Genomic DNA, 15797 nt, shown 5'->3' on the forward strand with positions numbered 1-15797 from the left:
ATTCTTACCTTTAGATAATGCACTTACTCTGTGTTTTTAATGTTCATATTTTAAAAATGCATTACATGATATTGTTTTCCTCATCTTTTTAGACTGTTGAGCAAACATGAATGAAACAATAAATGTATACTTTCTTCAACTGCATAATTGCATTCAATTCTGCCTGTGGTTATAGGTGTTCACTTCTGAGTGTTATCTTCCCAATATTTCCCCTTTTCAGGAATTAATGTCTCCTGATTCTTCATATCTTATCTCTTTTCAAAATCATCCTTGCTTGGAGAAGTGTGAAATTATCCTACTCAGAAGAATGAATTCTAGATCTGAGGATATCTTGAAGGACATCATTTTTATCAGTCAGTATTTTAGACACTGATTCAGCACATTACTCATCCATTAATTCCAGGTATTTTAACAGAGACCCACTGGACTCTCTCCAATTGGAATCAGTTTTGTGAGACAGCACCACTAAAATGAGGAAATTACTACATAGCTCAGAGAATCAGGTATATATGTGGAAGCTTGTTCTTAGTAAGTGGGAAAACTCTACACGAGGGTTTGTTTTTTTGGTTGTTGAGAACGCAGTGAGAGAATGAATAGTAAAATACTTTGATTTATTAAGGACTTGAAATATTATAGGGTTAGCTTTTGGGTAGTGTTAGACCTACATTTATTTATTAAAAGTATTAAAGAAATGTTGAGGTTATAAACAGACCATGGACCAGTCATTCCTCTTTCCATAAACAATGTAAAACTTCATGAGATATGGTAACTGGTCAACTCCTTTTCATCCACCTTCCCTTTCATCATAAATAAATGCTGATGCCATTGGGAAGGAAAAAAAGGAAGTCTGTCACGTGAATTTCGTTTGCTCTGTTAAATATCGCAGTCTGTTGCCTACAACATTGTCCTGCCTCCTTGGATGAAATAGAAGCTGGAGCCAAGCACCTGGGGAAGGACACTGGAGAACAACGTGGTGGCATCCATTAGCTGAACCTCCCCGGCGGGACCTGTTTCATAATTCTAGTCGCAGAGAGAGTCCATAGTCTATTATATGACAAATCAAGGATTTCAAAGGGCTGTAGGCTATAATTTTAGCATGACATTTAGCGTCTGTTACCTCATCTCTTTAAATGTTCAGCTATGTGGCTTGAATTTTCTATGAAATTAAGACTCATGGAAACCAGAGAGAATATCTTATTTTACCATCAGCTAACATCACTTCGTGGAACACACTATATACAATATAGGTCTCAACTGTGGCCAGATTTTGTCAATGGTTTCCAAATTCTTTCCACCTCTCTAGCTTCTTTCATAAACTGGCTAGAAACTTGCCAATAATACAGAGTCTACCAAAGAATTTCAGATATACTATAATTCTGTGATTAAAAGAATTCTAAAATTTAATTAACTAATGTTCTTAAGATCTTTACTCTTTTGGCTTAAAGTTTATTGGGATTTCAAACCTTGTGCTTTTCCATTTGGCCCATAGATAAGGGTTAGAGGTAGCGAGAGGTCCAAGAAGGATAAAAGAGAACAGTAAGCAAGCAGAGTAATAAGTAATGAAGACAAACTTCTGATTTTACTCAAAACTTGCCATATGTGGGAGATGATTAAGAAATTTGTGCAGTTTATCTATTGCTGAGTGACAAATCACCCTGTAATTTAGTGACTTATAATGACACCAATTTATTATTTTTCAGAATTCTACAATTCAGGTTTGGAATTGTTAAAGCCAAAGGAGATTAAGAAACTTTGAAACTCTACCACATTCTTTTGTAAGGGGATTTCTATATTGAAAGATGACAAGGCAAAGACAAAGGAGTTTAAGAAATAAGACAAAACTGAAATAATCAAAAGCTAAATCCAAGATAGGTCAAGAGTTGATCATACTAGAAGAGAATAAACAGGCTTTACTTTAAGTAACTATTGTGATGTTTCTTTCATTGCCATAAATACATATAGTAATAGAGCACCTAATAAAGTATAATAATATTATAGATTAAGACTGTGTACTTTATTAGAGAAATGGGAACCATCATAATTTATACTTTTAAAGGCAGGCTAAATGTTCTAACAAATTAACCCCAGAATGTGGTGGCATAACATAGTAGATGTGCATTATTCACGAACGTGACAGTTAATTGAATATGCATGTAGAGTTGGGGACCTCCTGTACTGTCGTTCATGCACTGAGATGCCTTCAATCTTATACCTCTACCATCCCTAGAACGTTGGAATTTTTGCCTTCTAGCCAGAGGACAAGGAATGAGAACATTAAATAAAGGCTACGTTTTCTTAGTCATTTCATATTGGAACTGATAATTACCACTTCTGATAACGTTCCTTCGAGAGAATTATATAGCCCCGTCTAGCTGCAGTGGAACTGGAAAATACAGCCTTAGCTTGGCTAATGCTTCATAGCAACAGTTGTATTCTCTGGGAGGAGAGCACAACTCTTTGGCAAATCAGTGCTCACTTCTGTTGCAGTGTTTTAGAATCTATGCTTTGGAAGGGATCTTAAAGGTCATCTCCTGATGACTGAGCCTTTTCTCTACAATTCAGTAAAATAGTCACCTAACCTGGTAGTTCTGAATATGTCGGCGCATATTGGTGGGTCTCCACCAGTTAAGAGGTAAGTTGAAATTAATATTGCCAGTAAAAATAGTACAGTGCTGAAGTTTTCATATGATTTATTTTTGTGATAAAATAGGTAGGTCGAATCATGGCTTCCTTCACTCATATTCCTTTGCATTAATCTATGCATTCTTCCTAGATTTATCCAAATATAATATGGTAGAAATTCTACATAATTTACAGACTGTCTAATCTATACATTGAGTCCTTCACAATCTGGGTAAGCTCGTGGATGTACTGCACACGTGAGCATCACGCACTGTGGGGTGAAGGGGGTACAGAGAATCTCTCGCTATGCTTGAGCGCTTCACATGAAAGCAGACTTAGCATGGCTCACAGTGAATTCACCCTCGAAGAAGACTATTAGAAAAGTTTTTTTTCAGGGTTCTTCAATTCAGGTTTTATTTCGTTATAGCTAAGTTTCCACTGTTTTACCCATGTGCAAGCACTAAGATGGCAGGAGCCTATATTTTAATGGAGTTTTGGGTTTGCTTTCTTATTGTTTACTATTCCTGTAAAAGTGACTCAATTATTTCTTTAAAAAATGTATTCTGTTACTGTATATGCAATCTAACATTTCCCCTTTTAATCACATTCAGGTATATAGTTCAATGCTGTTTATTGTGTTCACAATGTTGTGTTCCCATCACCACGAATTTAGAATACAGAAATCTTGTACAGAAGTTACAAAAACATTTCCATCAATCTAACTAAAAGCCTGAATATTTTAAGCCTTGACTTCCTGTTCTCTATACCCACCAGTCCCCTGGTAGCCCATACTCTACATTCTCATTTATGAGTGTGCTTATTCTAACTATTTCAAATCAGGGAGACCACACAATATTTATTCTCTTGTGTCTGGCTTATTTCAATAACATGACTTTTTAAGGTTCTTCCACACTGTCACATGGATCAGGACTTCATTCCCTTTGTAGAAGAAAAACAATGCATTGTATGTAAGGATTTATCCACTCAGTGGATGGGCATTTGGGTGGCTTCCATCTTTTAGAAACTGTTTATAATGCTCCTATGCACACGAGTGTGCAAATATCTGTTCGAGTCCCTGCTTTCAGCTCTTTTGTTAGATACCACATAGTGCATTGCCTGGTCATATGGTAGCTCCGAGGAACCGCCAAACCCCCTTCTACAGCAGCTGCGCCATTTTACATTGCCACCAACGATGGATGGGCTTTCCTGTGTCACCCGCGTCCTCCCCAACAGTTTCTAAAGCCGTCATTCAGATCTCTTTATGTGAACTTTTTTTGCTCCCACTACACTCCAGAGTTTCTCTCCTCATCAAAATGACTCATTTTGGGTGTTCTTAAAGATTCCTTGATAGCTTTGGTCCATATCAAAGATTTTCTTCACTGAATAGGAGAGTAAGAGCTCCAGCTCCGCTTATGTCAGAATGAATGGAGTTTAGCAGATTTTTAGAATCCAAAAAGAGGGCACCTTATTCCATTGATTATTGCGGAAGGATTTGGATGGCTTTATAGAGAGAGGTTGGGATGAATCTCCCGAGTTTCTTCCTTAGGGGTGGCTGTCATTGCTGAGTCATAGTCACCTACTCTTTCTCAGAAGAATTAGGGTGTCAGACCTGTTGAGAACATCTTCTCTACACAAATAATCATTTGACAGTGCCCCCAACTAAGTGTGAATTTTGAATGTAAATCCTTCAGGTTTTTTTGGAAAGCAAGTCCTTTGTTTTTCTGTTCCATTAATCTTTATGATGAATTCCAGTAGCAATCACTTGAAAAAGCCATGCTATAATTTTGCACAATGGAGTTTCCCTTTAGCTTCAAAATAGCAATCCTTATTCCTATTCACTGATATATTTCTTTCATTGTCATGGAGGCTATATGTAACTTCCCTGAATGTTCTACTGCATCATATTGCAATCTGTTCTTAAAAATATTTTAATAAGTGTTTGCTGATAAAAATAATCCAAAATGATAGGTGATGAAAAGCAAACATCATTATTTGATAGTGGTGTATTTTGGGCCCTTACATTTACGCTGGTGATTCTTTTCAATCACTTCAATAGTGCTAACACACACCAGTGTGGGTAAAGCACTGCTGGGAAGTTATTTCCCAATTTCTGAAAACCAGCAGCTCCCCTTCCCTGCAACTTATTGTAGGCTGGAAATAGATGGTACTTGTTTAAGTCTGATCTGTGAGATTTAACTTTTCTTTAACTTTCATAGCTTGTAGGAAATTAAGTGTATTTCAAAGGAATTTGGTCTGAGAAAGTAAAGAGAGAAAAAAAAGAGATCCCCAAACTGCTTTAAAGTACATTGGTGTGGGGGAGGGGGGAGGAGGGAGTGGATCCGAACATTTGCTAACCAAATGTTAAGAAACTTATATTTAAGTAGGAGTAAAAAAAATGGAGTATGGTTATTCTCAGAAGACCTTCCAATGTACGTACTAATTAAGAACTTACTTGTTCTGATTTAAAGGAACACATTTAAAGGAACATTCTGTCTGAGCTCTTGGAATATTTTCACAAAGAATAAAGAATTTGGTCACTGTCATTTAGTTGGTTTTGCTTCTGCTCCGCATCATTATGTATATTTAGAAAACCTGAAGCTTATTTTTTTGCCTTTCTTATTATTTTGTGTGTTTATTAATTGCCAAATCAAATGTGAATGTTTGTGTTCTCTCTAGCTATATTTTAATGTCAATGCCATTTTAAGTAGTAATGATGGATATTAACATCCAGATTTGACTCTGGAGATCGACGACCCTCTAACCCCTTCACTTTTCTTTCGTTCTTTTCTTGTGTACATCCACATGCCCTGGTTCGGACTTTTTAATTTAACTTAATCCCGGGACCACGCTAGGGTGATTCTGAAGAGGAGAGTGTGTGGTCTCATGTATAAGTGGGGAAACTACATGTTTTTCAATATGCCAAATCATCAGAGAGACCAGCTTATCTAACAATTGATTCATAGCCTTGTATTCTGCATTGTTTTACTTTTACTGCACTTTTCACTGGAATCATTTTAGATTCTTCCTCATTTATGAATTTATCGTCTGTCTCTCCATCACTAAGAAGTAAAAGGACAGGGATTTTTGCTATTCTTTCATCATTATCTTTGCGGCATGTGGGAGAGTATCTCACATGTAGTATATACTCAATAAACATATGTACAATGATTAAGGGAATAAATGAATAAATGTTTATGAGTCGCTTAGCAGAATGCCTGTTGCATACTAAAAATGGGAAATCTATTTTCTATTTATTATCAATATTATTGCTACAAATTGATGCCAACCTATGCCAAGTCACAGGATAACTTGTATTCGTTTGATTCTCAAACATTTCTACACCTCAGGACAGTTTATCTTTTCTGCACATACTAAATTTTCTTCTAAGCAGAACCTTGAATCAACATTTTATTGTATTATCTACTTTCTGAAATAGAATAGGAAAATATTTGTTCTGTTGCAAAGAACGCATACATTTGTCACTGTGATTCTGTCATAGGATGTATTGTGGCTGCAGTTTTCTTAGTCACAGTTTTGTTCTGTTGGCAAAGGGTCTAATTCACCAGTTTCATTTACGTGTTGGACGCTGGTTTGTAATTCTGTTAACACTGTTTTACACACTGACATTAAACGTGTGTGCATTGGTATAGCATGTATTCCACTTATTTGTTTTCCTGCTCTGCTAGATACCATATATTGTTTATACCCAACGTTAACTGGGTTTTCTCAAGATTAAATTCCACTGGTTCACCGGTGTAGCCCTAGTACTTATTTTGTAGATACTTACTAAATATTTTGTTAACAAAATATTTATTTATAGACTTAATTTGGTAGAAAAAGTTAGATTATCTATTTATTTCTGACAAGTCCTTCAATATGTTTAAAACATGTCTGGCTTCAGTGACATATTTGACATTTACAAAAATCTACATTATTAAATAATTTTACAGGTTTGAGACCATACCACTTGACCTTTCTCCTGTCTGGATTTCCCACTAAACTGTTGTATATTTTTTTTCTAGTCATAATTTATCATCAAATTTCAGTTGTTTAAAATAACAATAATTTATCATTGATAATTAGATTCAGTATTATTATATTGAGTTTTCAGCCTGAAAAAAATGTAATATAAATCACAAATTTTACCATTCCTCTTCATTGTAAGAAAGAATGTTCCATTTGTAGGTTTTATGTTGTTGTTAGGTTACAGATTGGTAGTGTTGTAAATGCATGGATGAAACGTTCCAAGTTTTGAAGGAGGCAGTTTTTTATAGCCCTCCTTACCCTCTTCTTACATGTTTCTTTACTGTTTAATAAGGCCTTAAAAAATAGTAACTTAACCATCTTACTTCTTTCTCTGTATCAAAGCCAGCTTTGAGGGTTCCTTGGTCAGATAAATCCTGAAACCCAGAGGGACCAGCCTCTCCAGGATTATCAAGTAATTACATCCCCTATCCTTTAGTGCCTACACCCTTTCTCAATGTGAAAAAGTCAGAAGGGACACTACCCAAAGATCCCCACAGTTTGGGGGCAGGATCAAAGGAGAAATAGGAGGTATAACAGAGAAAACAGGATTTAACAAATGAGTATGACTGCTGAATCGCTATATTAATATTCCTTTGAGCCTCCAATCTTTTGGGGCTTTTAGAAGGAAAAATCTGAGACAGTGGAATGGTAGCCCATGGCAGACTTTGGGATCTGTCCTGTAACTACTTGTTGAAGGGTGCTTTGAGAATTATTGCTTTTTTCTTTCTTTGCTCTGTATATATGTTACTTTTACAACCAAAAAGCTTGCAAATTATTTCTGAAGTCATTCACTCTAAGATAAAAATGGCAGCCATGCTAGAAGATCACTTCTTTGCAGAATTGCATTTTTAAGGATCCCAGGTGAGGGAAATTTCATCTATGATGAGATTCAGCCAGTGGTTTCTTCATTGCATTCCTGAAAGCTTGCTACTCTGCCTGCATCTGCTCCAGGGTTTCTGAAGCATTTTAAAGAAATGCTCCCTACAGCTCTGTGCCCTTTCTGTCTCTACTCTCCCCTCGTACCTCCCCCCACCTACTACACTGGTCTCTGCATATCTATGATGTTAGGTTGTCCTTGGTGTGCAAGACTCTTTGACTCTGCTTGCCAAGCCTTTCATGTTAAAGGATCTCATCAAAAGCCATTTTGACCTTGCTGCTTTGCCTGACTGCCCAGTTCAAAATTCATCCATCCGACCCTTTGACTCCCATAAACTTTTATTGATAACTCTTTTGGGGGCACTTATTTTCTTTCTTGCTTTATAGTCACTGTGAAGAAATGTCATTCCCACTTTTTTTGTAAGACAGCTAAGGATAGGGGATGTTTGTTAGAATGCAAATGTGCAGTCCCCGAATAAAATCAGAGCCTGATGTATTTCAATTATTATCTGTGTCCTTGAATTTACTTCTACCCGTGGAAGGGACAAGGTCCAGAAATAGGAAAAGTGAACATTTTCTATATAATGACATCTTGGATTCCAAGAAAAAGCAATCACATTTTTCCCTCATCTAAGCATACCTATAGGGGCAAAGGACAGCTTTAAAGTAAGAGAAGGGTCTTTTTGCTTTTGATTATTTTGACACTCCTCTACCCAGGCAATCTCCGCCAGCCTATAGAAAGCAAAGAATCATGCTGAGTAAAGCCGTGAGTTTTATATTAGCTTTTCTTTTATGAACTTTGAGCTACCAAAGTACCAACTGCAACCATCTACTGTCATTCTCCTCTGGAAGGGAGGGGAAAAAATCGTCCTGTGAATTTGAACTTGGCCAGTTCTAGGTTTAACAACTTCCTGCATCTTAGGTTATACCAACCCTTCCCCAGAAGCAGACTCTAAGGCAAGGTTTCCTGAGAAAATGTTTTATTTGAAAGTATTCTCAGGAGTGGGGAAATGGCACAGAGAAGAGGAATATGCCAAGCGAGGGGGTGATATTAAACATGGAAGGTACCTTGGACTCAATCCTGTGCAAGGACTCTGAGATAGTGAATATCAAACCTCAACCTCAGCCAATTGGGGCAGATATCTATTCGTCCTCATATATCAGCCCTTTGCTAAGCGCTGCCCCCAAGGGTGCATCTCCTCCAGTGTGCAGGTGTGGTGGCTTGGAGCTGGGTACCTCAGAAAAGCATGTTGCTTAACTTAATCTATTCTTATGGTAAGAAATCTGTTACTTCATTTAAGCTGTGGCGTGGCTAAATTAGAGGTCTTAATCCTATTACTGAAGGCCTTATAGGGAAGATCTCATACACATACAGAGGAGAGAGAGAAAGGGAGCAGCTGCCATCAGTGGAATCTGGAAGAAAACTGAGAAGCCACGAGATGTCACCATGTGCTTTTCCATGTGACAGAAAATCAAGGACCAAAGATAACTGGCCACCAGCCCCCAAATGCCGTAATCTTCTGGGAGAAAGCATAACCTTGCTGACACCTTGATTATGGACTTTTCCCAGCCTCAAAATCATGATCCGATAAATTCCCATTGTTTACACCAACCCACTGCATGCAATTGGTTTTGGCAGCTAAGAAACTAAACCAGATTTTGGTACCAGGAATTGGGTGCTGCTATTGCAGATACCAAAAAATACAGAAATGGCTGTGGAATTGGGTAATGGTCAGAGGCTGGAAGAATTGCGAGATGCTTGATGGACAAGCCCTAGATTGCATTGAAGAGACTGTTGGTGCAATTATGGAAACAAGAAGTACTTCCGATGAGGTCTTAGACACGATGAATGTGTTACTGGAAACTGGAGGAAAGGTGATCTTTGTTTTAAAGTGGCGGAGAATATGGCAAAATTATATTCTGATGTTGGGTTGAAAGTGGAACTGGCAAGTGTAGGATTTGGAACTTAGCTGAGGAGATTTCCAAGCTAGGGTTTCTCCTTACAGCTTATAAGAGAGGGTAGGGATAAGGTGTGATGAACTATTATGCACAAAGAAGGCAGAAATTGATTGTTTAGAAAATTCTGAGCTTATTCACGTAGTGTGTCCTAAGAACTGGGCCAGAAGTGGCTCTTTTAGGAAGTTCCCTGAGCTTTTAGAAAGTGAGTCCCTAGATATAGGGCTCCGTGCAGGGGGTTAACTGAGCATGTATCCAGCCAACCGTATCAGTGGGAGCAGATTGGAAATGCAGCTATATAGGAAATTGCTGTGGAAGATTCTGTTGTCTGATGGTTTGGACCCCTGTGAATGGCACACAAAGCCAACAAGGTTTTTGGGAAATTTGCATGAGTAGAACCACTGTAAGGCTGGATTGAAAGGGACAGAGAAGGGATGAACTGAAGGAAGAATGACCTTATGGGAGCTGAAGTCTGGACTGAGCAGTTGTCAAAAGGCCAAGAGTATGCGCTGACCCATGTGGAGAGTGCTGCCACCTCCGTGTTCAGAGATGGGGGCCTCTGCCCCAGCATTCACAGAGCCTGACCACAACCCCAGTGCTCAGAAAGGGTGGGCCCTGCGTCCTGTGTTCATGGAGAGCCTGGCCTGTGTCTGGATGTGTGGAGAGGGGGAGCCTTCACCCCGTGTCCAGGGAGAGCATGGCCACTGCATGACTGCTTGGAGGGGGTGGGACTGCTGCTCCTTCTGGCCTGGTGAACAAACTCAGGACCCGCAGACCTTGAGATAAAATGGAGCTTGCCCTTCTGAGTTTTGGAGGTGTTTGGAATCCATGGCTCCTTCTTTCCTTCCAGTTTCTCTTTTCTCCCATGGAAATGCCTACTCTATACCTGTCCATCTGTTGTATATCGGAAACAGATAACTTGTTTTTTGGTTTCACAGGCATAAACAGAGGGGAGTTTTGCCCAGAACAGACCACACCCATAACCAATTTTGATGAGTTTCTGTATGTATCGGGCTCTGAAATGGCTTAAGCCTTTGGGGTATTGTGAGGGAATGAATGCATCTCGCGTGTGGAAGCACCTGTCTTTTTGGAGTGCAGTGGGAAGGCTGTGGTAGTTTGAAGCTTTGTACCCCAGAAGAAAACATGTTCTTAAATTTAACCCATTCCTGTGGATTTAAATCCTTGGAAATAGGGCCATTTGGTGAGGTTTCTTCAGTGGAGATGTGGCTGAATCAGGGTGGGTTTTAATCCTATCTCTGAAGGCCTTCTAGGGAGGGTCAGAGAGAGGCCGAAAGTCGGAGGGAGTGGCCCAAAAATGAATCTGAAAGAGGAGGGACAAGCCAGGAGAGGCCATCGTGTGCATTTCCAGTGAAGGAAAGTCAAGGACCAGAGTGCACTGGCAGCCAACAGTGTAACACTGCAGGCTGCTGGGAGGAAAGCACAGCCTGGAGGGTATTTTGATTTTGGACTTTTCCCAGCTTCAACACCATGAGCTAATAAATTCCCTTGTTTAAGCCAACGGAATTTGTGTTGGCATCTGGGAAACTAAAACAGCAGGCAAGGCAGACTCCAGCAGCTTGACATCCTGCAGAGAGCTGCAGGTGCTTGCTGCTGGGGGTGAGAACTCACAGGAGCCAATGTCTACAAGACAAAGGGATCAGAAAGGGTACCGATGAGACATTGACACTGACTGTTACACCCTGCCCGCACTCCTGCCACAGGCTCCTCTGGGGAATCCTGGCCCACGCAGGACAGGTGATGGAACTGTGCCCTGCAGATGCAGGCAATAAGGAGGCACCTCCTCTACATAGAATTTATAAGCAAACATTAAGTGGACTGAAAGACAGTCTGCTTTGTATTATTGCCATGCGCGGGGAAATCTGGACAGTGGCACTGATAAAATACTTCCTGCACTCTCCATCTGCAAAGACCAGGGGTATGAAATCATCCTGGCCTACTCTTAGGAACGCAAGTATATAAAAGCTTAATCCCTGCTATGCTTAAAAATAATATTTGGACAAGATAGATATTTTCTAAAAAGTCAGCCAATTATCCCAATAGGTACAAATTATTTGGTGTTCTTTTTAAGCCACATGAAAGCAGAAAAGTAAGAACATATTTTTCTACATCTTTAAGTACAGATGTGTCTTCCACTGCTGACTCGCCACAGGCTTAGAGGGGATGGGTAGACAGAAGAGGGAAGGACATCTGACAATGCAGGAATGCTAACCTAGCATTTCAGTTCACCCATTGAACAAGTGTTCCTTGGAAAACTACCAGGTGCCACGTACTGACTGCTATGGTTGTATTGTGGTAAATAATTATGTAAGTATACGTAAACTTATAAGCATTTATAGGAGATGTATGTATATTCCGCATCATATATATATATATATATATATATATACACTTAAATCTGTAAACATACTGATCTGAACCATGGGGTTTCTTGCTTATTTGACTTAAGGTAAGGTCACGTCTCTCAGTATAACCTGCTACATCTATCTCCCTCATTACAAATTCTTCTAAAGAAAGACTCTTCTTGGCTTTAGAATAGCTTTCCTTCCTTTTTTATTAACCAGAGCCCTTACTGCAGTTCATTTCAGCATCCTGAACAAGACAAAAGGACCTAATTCACCACTGAAGCCTAATGCATAGTTAAATTCTGCAGATTATTTGCTAGTGAGTCAGCCTATTTACCAAGATAATTCAACTTGCAAATTAGTCATGTAGAAAGATTTAGTTGGCAAAGATAGAGTAGGCACATTTGCCCTAAAAATAGACACACTATGCTTGTTCCTAAAGCAGTACAGTAGCACCACACATAAGAGACACAGTGAGGCAGCGAGAGACTTTTTTCTTATCCAAATGATCAATTCCTTTCCCTGATAGGGCTTGGAGCACATTGCCAAGTGTTTGTGCCAGCTTCTTTCTACGCTGGAAAATAAATTCTGGCCCATGCTAATGAATCAGGCACTAGCAGTCCCAGTTGGTCTGGTTCTTCCTTTGCTTTCTGCAATGCTAACATTTCCTCCTTCCAGGCTGGGATTCGCAGCTGCAGGGCTAGAGCTGCAGCATATTTTTGGCTCCTGTCTCTTGGAAATGGCATTTTGAAGTTAGAGGGAACAAAGTAGCCATACTGGGTTACATATCTGAGGCGTGGGAGCCATTAGAGCCTGATCAGGAAGATTTGAAATTCCTTATCAAAATGCAGTGTGCTAGATTGCAAGGTCAGAACACACAGCAGCCCCTACCAGGTCATGCCCAGTGATATTTCTTTCCCAGTTGTAAAGTGGCTCTGTGGCTTGATGTAGAATAAGAGGAAATGATCCACCCCTTGTTTCTGGAAAGAGACAGTGACTCTCTGCTGCTGGTTATCCTCATGTTTCGTCATTGCAAGATCTTCCTTTCTTCTGTGTATTGAAGATGAGCTTAAATGCATTTCCCCTCAGAATATTCTATTTTTAGGTTTCATGTTTACAAATTTAGTAGGGGGTTAAATCAATGCACAGACAAATAATGGCAGGGTGCAATTTACAAATGGGCAGGTTGTATCCAATCCATCTAGTTCAGAAATTAGTGTTTCTGAGCATATCCTAATTTAGAGTGGATGTGACAGTTCAATCTAGAGGTACTTCAGGAAGAGATGCTCACAAGTACATGGCTTTGTATGTATTTGTTAAACTACCTGTGTTGGGACAAGTTTCTTGGCAAAAAAGACTAGTATGTTATAGGGAAAAAGAGTGCACATAAAACATGACCTTATGTAGTACTCAGAAAAATGCTGCCTTTATTAGAGCATGGCAGGGCTGCTTAGAATAAACCCAGGGTAAAGCTCATTAATGAGGCTTCTTCAGAAAATTACCCCTACTGTGGATATGATGGCATATCGCTTTACTGAAATACCAAAATTTGCATGTGTTTTTCCAGCTGTGCTTGTTTGTTTAATTTGAAAGATCAGCTGCAGAAGGAATTCTGATCATGTTGTTAAATCAGGAGCGTGGCCCCCAGTTCCCTAATCACATTCGAAGACTCATTTGTTTCACACAGTAACTTCCTGTCATGTATTGTTTCCACTCCATACCATATTCTTCTTGAAACTTGGCAAACTCATATTACAAGACAACTGTGCTGGATTTAAGTACAGGGTGTGAAGGAATACCATAGCCACTGAAGAAATGGAGGCATAGATTTGGTCTTCCAGCGACTTGCCATCTTGCTGGAATGACAACATATAATTTATGTCATATGATTTGAACAGTTGGAAAATTTTAAGGATGTGAAATAGAACACAAATAATAGCTAATATTTACTGAGATGTGCCACACCTCAAGAAGCTTAAGGCCACACCTTAGCCGACTAAGCTTAAATGCATGATCACATTTAAACTTCTCAATCCTGTGTAGCAGGGGCTCTTATCATCCCTGCTTTCCAGTTAAGATATTTGAGGCACAAAGAGATTACATATCTTGCTTCAAGATTCCAAGGCCGATAGCCCCTATAGTTAGTCGTTATTCAACTCTGTCACATTCCAGTTTATCTGCTTTGGAATAGACAGAAGTTCATTTAAGATTATTCCCATAGATGTGATTTTAGAGAATCAGCAACAGAGGCACATTTCTAGGCGTTAACGATAGAAAAATGATTAAGTACTGTGCCCACACTTTCAGCATGTTTCCATCCTTGGTAGAAGCAGACAGAGCAGCCAACAGCGACATTTCAGCGGGAAATATCACGATGGGATTGTGTGCCCAGAGCTGGCTGTGAGCACGCAGATGATCAGAAGAAACCTGGAGAAGACCCCACTCTCCTCGCAGCAGGGTGCCCACGAAGGGAGCTTGGATCCAGAACTGGGATCCTTAGCCATACTTTCCTTGGGAAAAGTCTACAGCCTGCTTTCTGTGGTTGCCCTGGAAACCTGGGACAGGTGGCCTTGAAGCACAAGCATGGAGTGAATGTAAGTCAATGTTGAACGTAGTCCTAACTCCTGTTCCACTGGGACGACTTAATCATTCACCCAAGACTATACCTGACTTTCTTAATGAATTTCCTTTTATCTCTATGAGAAGGATAAGCTGTCAAGTAAAGACCAGACAATTCTAGGACTATCAGGGACTTATTTATGGACAACTATGCTGAGCCGTGGCTCAGTTTGTAGGGAAGCAGAAGCTAGGGGGTCTTGGAATTTGGGTGCAGGGGTTAAGCTTGAGGAAGCCTTTGCAAAGCGGATCTGCTCTCTGTCTTGCAGTGAGCACTTTTAGAGAGATTGATAGATAGAAGGGAAAGAGCCCTAGGAAAAAGTCAAAATTATAGACAAGTTTGATGGGAACACTAGACTTTCTAGCAAGATACTGAATGCTTTGGCCACTGTTCAAAAGGTCTCAATTTGGTGAATTTATAAGGAATGAATTTGAGTGGGCTGAGTTTAAAATGCCAAGTCCAGGGAAGCCTTTGCAGTAAAATGTAATGGGAGACACGCCCGCTCCATCGTGTGTTCCTCTGTACCAAAGAGGTTTGGCAGGAAAAGTAGTTTTCAAGAAACTTTTAATGTTTGTGAGTTGTTACTGTGAATGCAAATGACGATTTATGATAGTCTCAGAAAGTCTTAGATGTAAATGAAACATTCTTACGAAGGCAGCAGAAACCACAGTCCAGAGATCAGAGGGGAGGCCAGAATGGTTGGTTAAACCACGGGCGGAGGGTTTTGTGCGTGAAGCCTGCTGATGCCCAGGACTCCCCATTTCCAGACTGCTCAGACCTGCTGGGCTGGTCCACGCTGCAGTGCCTGAACCCTTACTGACATGTGGGGCTACCGAGGGGAAAATACACACGAATCTCCCTTCAGGAAATGATGGAAATCTGGGAGAAATCCACAGTAGCCAAGAATACTTGCTTAGAAGTAATGCATTCAAGAATGTCCGGCAAAGTACAAAGAAAATCTTGCCTTTGCCAAAAATGCAAGGCATCTGATATTTTTAGGAAGGGGCAGCAGCCACTCTTCCCCCTGAGTGACACTCCCTCTAAAGCTAAATACAGTAACTGACGGCATTGCCTCCATAAAGTACAATTGCATACTGCAGTCTTGGTTTTAATTAGGGCATTGTCTTTTTTCTTCTGTGTCTTGAAGTGCTGGGGCCCAAAGGAATCATAACAACATGTAGGTATTCCCCACGCAAATGTTACTTTTCAGATACGTGTGTGTATGTGATAAATGATAGATAATTTTCACCCACATTAAAGACTGTGATTACTATGTCTCTTTCCCACCAATAATTACATAGACAGTTGTGGTCTCTTTATACATGCAGAGGATATTT

The 15797-nt window shown here is 39.8% G+C and overlaps 1 protein-coding gene across 1 annotated transcript in view; it reads left to right on the forward strand.

Annotated features, from left to right (window-relative positions):
- MDGA2 (MAM domain containing glycosylphosphatidylinositol anchor 2) overlaps positions 1 to 15797 on the forward strand; it is a 932919-nt gene that overhangs the window by 209081 nt on the left and 708041 nt on the right. The gene's annotated exons all lie outside the window — the stretch shown is intronic.

The sequence above is a fragment of the Tamandua tetradactyla genome, chromosome 14 (genome assembly GCF_023851605.1).
Source record: "Tamandua tetradactyla isolate mTamTet1 chromosome 14, mTamTet1.pri, whole genome shotgun sequence".
NCBI classification, from domain to species: Eukaryota; Metazoa; Chordata; class Mammalia; order Pilosa; family Myrmecophagidae; genus Tamandua; species Tamandua tetradactyla.